The following is a 12055-nucleotide window of genomic DNA, read 5'->3' as shown; positions in this document are numbered from 1 at the left end:
CTTTACATATGTAATAAAATACATAAACCTATAGAGCGTATTTGTGAAACGGTTACAAAATGGTATCTTTTGTCAAACGAGTTCTTATGCTTTGTTTAGATGGAGGGAAAGAAAAGGAAAGGGAAGGGTGAAAAGGAAAGGAAAAAAAGGGAAAGAGAATAAGGAAGAGAAAAAAAAAGAAATGAAAGAAAAGATGTGATTAGAGTTTGTTTGGATAGAAATGAAAGAATTGTTAAAATCATGTTTATTTGGACTACATAAAAAAAGAAAAAGGTAGAATTTATATTACTTTATAATAGTAATCCTACACCAGACATGGAAAGGGAGAATAGGGCGTTGTGAATGGTAGTAAAAACATAGACTGAGAAGAGAAGAAAGATGAACCTAAAGAAGCTTTTTTTGTTATGATGGTTTACGTGGTAAAAAAAGCAGAAAAGATGCTGCTATCACATGAAACCTTGTTCATGCATGCGCAGAGAGAAAGAAAGAACATATATGATAGAAAGTGATAAGTCTTTCATTTCTTTCTAAATCTCTTCAATTTTGAAGGTATTAGATTTACATTAGAGCATTCTTTCCATTCTTTTTTTTCCCCTTTCTTTGCAACCAAACAAGTTTTTTTTTTTTATTTTTCTTTCATTTTCATTCTTCTTAATTAATCAAACAAACAAAAGACATTTTTTCTTCATTTTCCCTCCCTTTCCATCATCTTAGCAATTTAGCAGTACAAGCGCTGGAACGGAACGCCCTGTCCCTCCAAACAAAACTTGACCCAAACGCCAGACAAAGAACAGGCAGAACGGACGGTACGGGTGGGCACAGGGTGTAAATGTCTGACTCCTCCTGCGCTGGTCAGTGCTTACTGTCGGATCTGGCGCGGACCGAACTCGACCAAGCTCTCTGTCGACGCCTGCACTCTGATCCGTCCCTATCAACGTCGCCCTTTCTTCTCACTCTCTCTACTCCACCTTTCTCTCTTCTTGCCCTGACTGGGCCTCTGCCAATGAAGGGGATAGGAAGAGAAAGGGGGGAGAGAGAGAGAGAGAGCTAGCATGGAACAGCGTCTGATATCTGTCAAAACAGCGACCCCGTGCGCCGCTCCAAGCGTCTTTTCTCTCCCCGCTACGAATCCCCCCCTCTCTTCCTCTCCCCTTCTCATGCTGTCACAGCGTCTCCCCCTCTCCCTCTACCCTTCTTCTGTGCTGTGAAGGTGTGGCTCGCTCGATTAGTGCTCAAACATCCCACTCTATTTTTCCTTTTGATTTCTCTCGGGTCGTCAGTCAGCCAGTGATCCAGAAACGTCGTACGGTGACGAAGCATCAGACCAGCAACTAGGCTTCCACTTGTAAGGAGTCGTCCTTCAGCTAAGCATTCAGGTATGTGTTCTGGAGTTGTCGCATAACCTGTTTGCTGAAATGCTTGTGAGGAAAAGAAATCGGTTTCTTTTATGATGCCATGCTTCTTCATGTGCAATTGATCTTGTTAAAGAGGAACGTCCCAAGCTGGCCAACGGTCATTAGCCAGATTGCCAACTGCAGTTATGGCAAGCTTAATTTCAGTCCCTCCAAGAAGATTAATGACAAATCAAACAATGATGGAAAGTTTATCTTGCATTCAAATGGCTGCAATCATGATACGCCCAAATCCAATGTATCCAACAATTACAGCAATGGAAAGCTCAATCACAAATCACGCACTATCCATGATCATCAAAATCTAGTGCATGATTGTCAACCTGAAACGGTAGGAGGAGAAATTTAAACAAAATCCTCCAACGATTGCTTGATGATTCTTGCAGTTACAAAACTGTTGTATATATTGTAATGCCATACGTGAGACTAATAAAGAAAAAACAGCAAGAGAGCATTTTTCGATCGTGGATGTAGGTTCTCTCGAACCGAACCACCTAACTTTGTCTTCTTTCTCTCATCTCCCTTTTCTTCTCTTGCTTTCTATTTTCTTTATGGTATCAGAGCCAGGTTATGTAATATTGCTGTGATCATTGTCTGGTCATCTGCAATGTCGGCTGTCTGTTCTTTCCTTCTGTCTCTGCGACTGAAGAAGACACGTCTATGATCAGCAAGGCATATCTTCGGATTCCAGTGTTGGAGAGTCGCAAGAGTGGGCTCATTGACATCCGCGCGGTTCCAACGAGCCATAGAATAGGTAAATCGGAGCCGCGAGCGCAAATCTGTAGATAAGTGAGGTTGCCCTTGTTTCAAGCGAGGATCACCAGAAACCTGTGGCGGAATTTGCAGGACAACCCAACTTTTGCCTTCAAACTTCATAAAATCGGCGTTAACTCCGCCAGCATCCTCTTGCCGTGAAATCGGACCTATAGCATTGTCTGGAAGTTACACTTCCAATGGACCGGAGCTCAACCCCGTCCGACGTGGGAGCCGGCCGGAATCTATCGATTTCCGGCGACCTGTTTTCTGTGTCACAGATCCCTGTTTTGGACGTTCTTCTTTAACCGATGGCTTCCCCTTCATCAGCAGCATCGTACCAACATTTCTTTTTACCCATGTCCTCTAAATTTGAATGTGTCAAATTTTGTCTCTTTGAAGTTGACACATAGCAACTTTTTACTATGGAAGATGCAAATTCTGGCGCTCATTGAAAGTCAAGACATGGAGGGTTTTTTGAGAGGCTCGGCTTCTACTCCACCAAACAACATTGTTGATCCTGCTGACCCACAAAAGCTCATCTCCAATCCCAAGTTCGATTCTTGGTGTCGATCCGATCGCTAGTCAAAGGATGGATTACTGGTATGTTATCTGAAAGTGTTCTTGGTCTAGTTGTTGGACTCAACTCTTCTCAAGAGATTTGGTCCACTCTCATTGACGCTTTTGCTCAGGAATCCCAAGAATGGGGTTTCCATCTTACTCATATGCTTACCACGTATAAGAAGGGTGACAACACTCTTGAAATGTATGTCGGCAAGTTCAAAGCCATATGTGACGACTTGGCCGCCATAGGAAAATCTGTCGGGGATAAAAAAAAAAAGCCTTTTGGTTTCTCTAAGGATTGGGAAAAGGCTACAAGCCTTTTGTTATGGCCATGCTCAAGCCACCAGTCCCCTCCTACAAAGAACTGGTTTCTCTCTTGCAAAGTCTTGAAGTAAGAAACAAGTTTCTTAAATCAGACACCTCGCCTCAAGTTGCCTTCTATGCTGCTCAACGTGAAGGCCAAAATAAAACTTGGGTACTTTTCATAACTCCCGAGGGCGAGGACGAAGTTACAATAATAGATGAAGAGGAGGAAGATTCAATTTCCCTCATGGTGGAGGATACGTTCCAAATTCCTCTTAAAAAGCAAACTGTGCAACCAACTCCTACAAAGGCGTCATATGCCAGATATGCAACAAAAGAAACCACTCTGCTATGAAGTGCTATAACTGATTCAATCATTCTTTTCAATCAGAAGAAACAACTCAAGCACTCGCAGCCCCCACTACCAATGATTCACAAGACTCAGGGTGGCCGGTTGACACTGGAGCTACAACTCATATGACAGGAGACATAGGTACTTAAAAATCTTTCCCCTTATTTTGGTTCTGATACAGTTGTTGTTGGAAATGGGCAGCACGTCTCAATCACACACTGGAGAAGCTGATATTTCTCCTAGCCTTGGTCTGAAGGATGTTCTTTATGTTGATCGTCTCTCCAAAGATCTTATCTCGATTAGCAAGTTGACTAATGATTTTTCGTATGTTTTTGAATTCACATCTGGCCGATGCATATTAAAGGACAGGAGGACGGGCAGAATAATGGCCACGGGAACTGAACAAGGAGGTCTGTATGAAGTACAAAATCCAAACCAGCACAAAGCTTTCTTCTCAACTCGTTTCCGGCAGGTGACCGAAGACTCTTGGCATGCGCGTCTGGGACATCCTCAATCTAGTGTTCTTTCTTTTCTCAAAAGCAATAAATATGTTGATGTTCTCTCTAACGAATCCTTTCCAGTATGTGCTAGTTGTCAAATGGGAAAATCTTGCAAATTGTCATTTATTGAGAAAAACGATATTGTTTTTCAGCCACTGGAGAAAATTCACAGCGATCTATGAGGACTGGCTCCGATGCAATCTCGAGAACAGTATAGATTTTATGTCATTTTCGTTGACAACCATAGTTGATTCATTTGGTTTTATCCATTACGACATAAATCTGACTTCTTTGACGTCTTCGTTCATTTCCATAAAATGATTGAGCGACCATTTGATAGGAAACTCAAAGTTTTTCAAAGTGATGGAGGAGCTGAATACACTAATTCCCTTTTCATATCATACCTTGACGATCTTGGAATTAAACGGCAATATTCTTGCCCCAAGACGCCTGAGCAAAATGGGAAAGCTGAGCGCAAACACGTTCCATTACGGAATTGGGCCTAACTATGCTCTTCCATTCGCATGCGCCGAAACGTTTCTGGACTGATGCCTTCTCTACTACCGTCTTCCTCATAAACAGGATGCCAACCTCAATGTTATCCATGGAGTCACCTTTCTCCGTATTATTTAAAAAGACTCCAAATTATTCCAGCATGAGGATTTTTGGCACTAGATGCTTCCCTTATTTGAGAGGATATGCCTGCAACAAATTTGATCCAAAATTGGTTGCATGTGTGTTTATTGAGTACAACACCCTTCACAAGGGCTATAAGTGTTTCGACCCTAATTCGAGATGTTTATATATCTCAAGGCACATCGTTTTTGATGAAAATTTTTTTCCCTTCAAAGATCCAACATCACTTTATAAAGATAGGATCATGGAAAGTGATTCCACATCTTTCATTGATATTGATATTCGAAACAATGAGAATATACAGCCGTTAGAACGACATGAATCTGGACTTAGGCCACCTCCAGACCCACGGCTGAATGTCTATGAAGAACCCCAACAAGTCGAGCTTTTAGGCCGATCTCTTGATCCACAAACTCCTCAAGATGATCCATCTCCATCAAATCATCATAGTACAGAAAATCCTGAGAACGAGGATCTCAGCAATATTTCATTGACCTCTATGGGAACACGAACTATGATCACTCGAGCTATGGCATGAATCCATAAGCCCAATCCCAAATATGCAAACGTTCGTACTCTTTACTCCGGTATTCCTAAAGAACCCAAAACCAAAAGAGTACAACAAGCTCTAAAGCATGCAGGATAGAGAATGACCATGGAAGAAGAGATGAGTGCGTTGCAATCCAACAACACATGGGAGCTTGTTCCAAAAAAACCCCACATGAACATCGTTGGATCAAAATGGGTTTTTAAATCCAAGTTGAAGGCTGATGGTAGTTTTGATCGATTAAAGGCAAGGTTGGTTGCCCGGGGTTTCACTCAAGTAGAAGGTATCGACTACCAAGAAACTTTCTTTCCTGTCATTCGACCAACAACTATACGGCTCGTGCTTTCCATTGCTACCATGTTCAAGTGGGACATCAAACAATTAGACATTAAAAACGCCTTCCTTCATGGATCTCTTCATGAAACCGTTTACATGTTTCAACCTCTAGGATTCAAACACCCTCTTCTACCAAACCATGTTTGTCGTCTTCAAAAGACACTATATGGACTCAAGCAAACATCAAGAGCATGGTTTCAACAGCTAAGTGATTTTCTTCTCACCTATGGGTTTCGAAGCTGCTATTCAGATCCATCTATGTTCACATTTCATGATAACCACCACTGCCTTATCCTCTTAATTTATGTTGATGATATGGTTCTTACGGGCAGCTCCTCTAAATTGATTAAGAATTTCATGTCCACTCTTGAGAAGGAATTTCCAGTAAAAGATATGGGGCGGCTGAGTTACTTCCTTGGGATCGAAGTTTTATATACTTGCCATGGTCTTTTTCTCACTCAAGTGAAATATGCTCAAGATATTTTAGAATGAGCTAAGATGCTGGATTGCAAACCTATTAGTACTCCTATGGCTGCCAAACTGGATCTTCTAGATACTTCACCGTTTCCAGATGCTACTCTCTATCGCACCATGGCTGGGGTCTTACAATATTTAACCATCACTAGACCAGAGATAGCTTTTTCGGTGAACTTCATCAGTTAGTTCATGCAAAGTCCAACCCAAGCTCATTTTAAAATTGCCAAATGAATCCTTCGATACATCAAAGGGACTATCGACCATGGCATTCAAATTCTTTCTCAGAGTACTTTAGATTTGTATGCCTTCTCTGATGCCGACTGGACTGGATGTCATATCCCCAAGACAGGATACTGCACATATCTAGGAGAAAATTGCATTTCCTGGAGTGCGAAGAAACAATCCACGGTTGCAAGATCCAGCGGCGAAGTAGAATATCGCTCCATGGCATCTACCGCTGCAGAATTAGTTTGACTTCTATAGGTTCTTCGAGACATCGACATGACGATCACTAGAGCGCCTATTCTTCACTATGATAACATTAGCGCTATTTATCTAGCAAAAAATCGTGTCTTTCACAATCGATCAAAGCATATTCAAATTGATTATCATTATGTGCGAGAAATGACCACTTCCGAACGGCTGATTCCTAGGTTCGTCAACTCCCATAATCAAATTGCTGACGTATTCACCAAAGCCTTGGGCAAAGTTCAATTTTTTGGCTTATGTAACAAACTCAAGGTCATAAGCCGGTTTCGTTTGAGGGGGCGTGTTATAGAGGAACATCCCAAGCTGGCCAACGGTAGTTACAACCAGCTCATTCCACATTCAAATTCCTCCAATCTGGCTGATGACAATTACGATGGAACGCTGGATGGAAATCTGGCTAATGATGGACATATTGCCAACAGCAGTTATGGCAAGCTTAATTCCAGTTCCTCCAAGAAGATTAATGACAAATCAAACAACGACGGAAAGTTTATCTTGCATTCAAATGGCTGCAATCATGATATGCCCAAATCCAACGTATCCAACAATTACAACAATGGAAAGCTCAATCACAAATCACGCACTATCCATGATCATCAAAATCTAGTGCATGATTGTCAACCTGAAACGGTAGGAGGAGCAATTAAACAAAATCCTCCAACGATTGCTTGATGATTCTTGCAGTTCCAAAACTGCTGTATATATTGTAATGCCATACGTGAGACTAATAAAGAAAAACAGCAAGAGAGCATTTTTCGATAGTGGATGTAGGTTCTCTCGAACCAAACCACGTAACTTTGTCTTCTTTCTGTCGTCTCCCTTTTCTTCTCTTGCTTTCTATTTTCTTTAGATCTTAGATTTCTTCTGCTATTTCCCTACCATTTGCAGCTTGTTTGCCGAGTCGACTTTTGTAACAGAGAGAGAGAGAGAGAGAGAGAGAGAGAGAGAGTTTCCATTCTCAGCAAGTGGCCTTGTAGCTGAGCATCAACAACTAGCATGGATGAAGGACGACTTCCTCAAGCCTTTAATGCGTTTAGTTTCAACCTCATTTTCTTCAACTTAATCAAGCGACACAGAATGAGTTCGTATTAATTTCAGCATTTAAATAATTATATTGAAATTGTAAAAAACAGCGGCTGTAAGTTTTGTAAGCTAAAAGACTATTGATGATGGGTGATGAATCATACGGTTGGATTGACAGGGTAAAGTAGTGAAATATCAGCTAACCACCCTATCTATCAGCTACTGGTAGCGCTTAGATCCTGGTAACTTATTATGGTAATCATAATCTAACTTAGGTCCTTGCTTCATGAAGATGGTCGTATAAATATTTCCTTAACATCTACATCTTGCCACATTATACATAAAAAATTGATAGCATGAAAAGTACCTGTTGGAACCTATATGGTGGTTGCTGGATTTTGTCTAAACAAGTATAACAAACAAATGCCAACAAATCAAGTAATAATATACCATTCACCAAACAAGATGGTGTTTTCAAGTGAATAATCTGTTTTACTTTTTCACCTAAAAGAATGAACAGATATATATATATATATATATATATATATATATATATATATATAGTGCGTAGATGCTTTCAACTGTGTCCATTATTCCTTAGAAAAAAATGTGTGCGTGGTTGAGATTATCTCAATCAAAAGTCATTTTCCTTTTTAAAATATTTATATCTTTTCTTAGAAGTACTACTCAGTTGCATCTCTACTTCACGATTGTGGTTTCTTTCATTGATTGCTTTCTCATGTGGAGAATGGAAAATCTCTCATTCTTGAATGACTAGACAGTACTCAATTACCAGTCCTGGTCATTGAATTACACAGAGAACTTTCATCAAGATCACTGATGGGAAAAGATGATCAGAGGCTTATATTTCGCACGAGGGTAATTTCACCAAGGCTTGAATGGCATACTTTTTTTCCTTGTTTGATTCATCATTTCAATGTTTATTGAGATACGTAGGGTTTTCCTTCCTAGTTCCTGTTGCATTAGAATCTTTTAGTGGTCACTTTAAATTGATTGGAGAACTCCCTTTTAGTGGTCTCTTTAAATTGAATGGGAAACTCCCCTTTAGTGGTCTCTTTAAATTGAATTGGAGAACCCTATGCCCGTACCTTCTGTTAGAAAGTAGAATCACTAAATACGTGTTGTAGGGTCTGGAAGAGTCAATGAAATCATTTCGGACCGTATAAATATGAGTATGTCTTCTAGTGTCTACAAAAGCAACTACAGACGTGAGCAGTGGAATCCTGGAATATTAAAATTCCAAATTTGCAACATCCAGCATCCTCAATCAGTTGGTTAATTCTCTTCCTTCCAACATTTATATATTCAAATGGATAATATATTTTTGGAAACTATGCAAGAATTTGTTTCTAAATAGGGGAAAATCTACAGTATCAACTGACGGTTTAAGTAGAAAGGCTTGATTATTTTGAGACCAAATAATCTTATTTGACTAGAGAAAATATTAGCACCATGGGATTGGTGGGAACAGGTTTTGTAAACTGAGCTTCAAAAAAATAACCTATTGACTGCTTCCACTGTTGTCTTTTGAAATTTGAAAATATAATAAACCTGGCCCTCTCTCATTTGCAGCAAAGCTTCAAAGCACTGATCCGAGTTCAGTAAAGAGCAGACCAAATGGGAAGGGAGGCAATCACACATGTTCTCCACTTGGATGGCAACTATACGAAAGAAAGAGCTTCTGCTTCTTAGAGTTCATGACCAATTCGTTCAAGTGGGGTGAGTTGACTCATGGGCTTTCATGTGGATTACTTTCTTAAGGGATCTCTACAAAGTGGATGTAGATGTAAAAAAGAAATAGATTGCTATTGGAAAATGGGTGGAGATGGAAACAAATAAATGGTACATAACTAGGGATCATTTAATCTGTCTGAATGTTTCGTGTCGCTTTTTTCTTCTGGTATTCAACTTACATGGTGGATATGGAAGGAGGATTTTTTTTACTAATGTAGTTTCTCATTGCTTGGCCTCATGTATCGCTTACTGCTTTTATTTTGGTAAAATGCAAATGAAAGAGACATAGGCTTTGGCGAGTCATATTTCCTAGTGCTAAAAAAATGCATGTAATTTATCTATAGTGGTATTTCTTCCAAAGAAAGCTACACCAGTGACCGAAACTGCTATGAGAGCCATAGCTATGTTGCAACTTGCAAATAACAAATATGGTGTTTTTGTTCATGGACGGAAGAGGCAAAATAGATAAAACAAATCTTACAAGATTCAAATGTCTGATGGAACAGACAAAGCAAACAAAGCACAAAATAAATGCCAGACAGAACAGATAAATATGCCCTAAAATAAATGAATTCCAAAGATCTTGGGCAAATCCATGCGAAACATACATTGAATAGAATGGACGCAGAGTTCCATCCCCTAAATTCATTAAACCATGGACAAAGAACAATCATGTCTACTTGGACAAACAGTGGTATAGTGGACAGGATGTCCCATCCATTTTATCCTAAAGAACAATAATCAAATGACCTCTTAGCATAAGTGGTTTAGTTTTGTAGATGAATTTAAGGATAGTAACATGTTCCAAAAAAAACATTTGGGCATTATTTTGGAACGGAAGTGAAATAAAGCCCCTCAAAAGGAAGAAAAAGTTCCGACGTGAGGAAAGAACCATTCCTGGAGCAAGGGCCTTCCATCTAGCATGACTCAAACATAGGCTTGTCTTTTCTACAGCATGATTTGAGGGCACTCATTGATTCTTTGCCCTCTTATCCCTATTACTTTGATACTTTCCCTACTGACAAGGGTTCGCAGGTACATCTCTCTTTCTCTCTCTCTCTCTCTCTATATATATCTATATATATATATATGTGTGTGTGACAAAGAGGGGTGAGGGAGGAAAACAACAGTGACCCCTTGAAGGGCAAAATGGAAAAACAAAAGTGACAAAAGTGGAAAAATTCTCCATTCATCTACGTTGTCCAATTAAAACAAATTGGATGATATACTGTGGTTCAAGACTGGTGTTTACTCTAAGTTTCCTATGTTTGGAAGTGGTTGTCTCCAGAATTGAGGGATGCAGATCTAGTATCTTTCTCTGGAAGGGTGAAACACTATGTTACAGTAGAGGTTTCCCTGTGCTGTAGAGATTTGCTTTATGCAGAATTTTGATCTATTTGATTTGTTATCTCAACATAATTGCTTGGAATTCTGAGTGGAAGTGAGATCTCTGTGGCCGATGCAAGAGATGGTTGAAACAAATGATTAATGGATTTGCGGCATGCAATTCAATTGGCCCCTCCTTTTGGATGTTGTTGAAGAATCTGTGGATTTCTAATGCTTCTGTTTCTGTAAATTCCATCTTGTTACTTCTTGATTAACTATCGTTAGTCCTTGGTCTTTGATTGCTTCTGATTGTATATCTGTAGATTAGCATTCTTTCATTCTTCCTTCAATAAAGAGGACCACCTCAGCTGTTTTGCAGTGAAAATGACAGTTTTTCAATCAAATATATTTAATAATCATTCAAGTATGAGATAGGTGCTTAATTGTTGCCTTTTGTCTTGTAAGAGTTTCGCTATGGAATTTCATCTTCAATTCCTTTACCTTTACTTTAATTAGAAAAACAAGGATATTCGTATTATTCTCATTATTTTCAAAGAAATATTGATCAATATTTTTTCGACTAGAAAACTGATTTTTCTTTTATGAAGCTAATGCTTGGATGATGGAACCAATTACGTTTAGGTCTTTTAGTTCTTGAATAAACGTCACATCCATTTTCTAATTATTGTGTTGTTTCAATCAAATCTTTAGCATGTAATGTTTGACCATATGTTAATGTACTTACATCCAGCTTGTTTCAAGTCTAGGCCTTACGATGTGTTTAATTATAACTTTATAATGTATTGTTAAAAAAGTATGCAGTATTAACTATCTCATCCCGAAAAAGGATTTGGTAATGCTGCACCCGGTAACTTGGATATGATTATAATAAGGTTCTATCATAACTCCTAGCTACTTTATATTTTTGTTACAGTATATACATGTGAAACCTTGTCCATCAGTTTATTAGATGCAATAGTATTTGTAAAACTCAATATTAAAAATTTAGGGGGCGTTTGGACGACACCCTAAAACCAGGTTTTGCCTCCAAAACTAGGTTTTTTTGGAGTGTGAGGATGCCATCAACACTGGGTTTGAGGAAAACCCAATTTTGACAAAAGTTGGTTTAAAAATAGTAGGTGGAGAAGGGAGGGGACTCAGAGAGGAGGTAGTAACGGCATCAACTTCCACGTTCATCTTCTTTTTGATCGACTGAGCAAATATGCTTCAGGCACAAAAGGATTTTCAAATCACATTACCCTCTCTCCCAAAAAAGCTCCTGATGGTGATTGCCAGCTTCATTTATTTCAGAACATGTACAAGCAATCAAAGCATGCAAAGAATAGCAAACAAGAAGAAACCATGAGAAGATCTAGCAAACAAGAAGAAACCATGAGAAGATCCTTAGGACTTCTCACCATCTAAGATGCAGGCAAGGCTGCGTCCGCCTCTATAGCAGGAACAAGCGAAGAAAAGGAAAGAAAAACATAGCATTTCATTATCCCCAATAGATCTGATCTCATCGGACCTCTCCCCTCCAAATCCACCTTGAGGCCATTGGTCCATCCATTTTGGTCAGCTA

The 12055-nt window shown here is 39.3% G+C and overlaps 1 long non-coding RNA gene across 1 annotated transcript; it reads left to right on the top strand.

Moving 5' to 3' along the window:
• Window positions 1-881: 881 nt before the first annotated feature.
• Window positions 882-4054, top strand: LOC116266457 (uncharacterized). Its single transcript, XR_007574619.1, has 4 exons — window positions 882-1376; window positions 2598-2768; window positions 3424-3525; window positions 3749-4054. It is a non-coding gene; the product is annotated as an uncharacterized LOC116266457 (long non-coding RNA).
• Window positions 4055-12055: the final 8001 nt, after the last annotated feature.

This window comes from Nymphaea colorata, chromosome 1, assembly GCF_008831285.2.
Source record: "Nymphaea colorata isolate Beijing-Zhang1983 chromosome 1, ASM883128v2, whole genome shotgun sequence".
Taxonomy (NCBI): domain Eukaryota; kingdom Viridiplantae; phylum Streptophyta; class Magnoliopsida; order Nymphaeales; family Nymphaeaceae; genus Nymphaea; species Nymphaea colorata.
The sequence above is the reverse complement of the archived record's forward strand: the minus strand, read 5'-3'. Positions and strand labels throughout refer to the sequence as shown.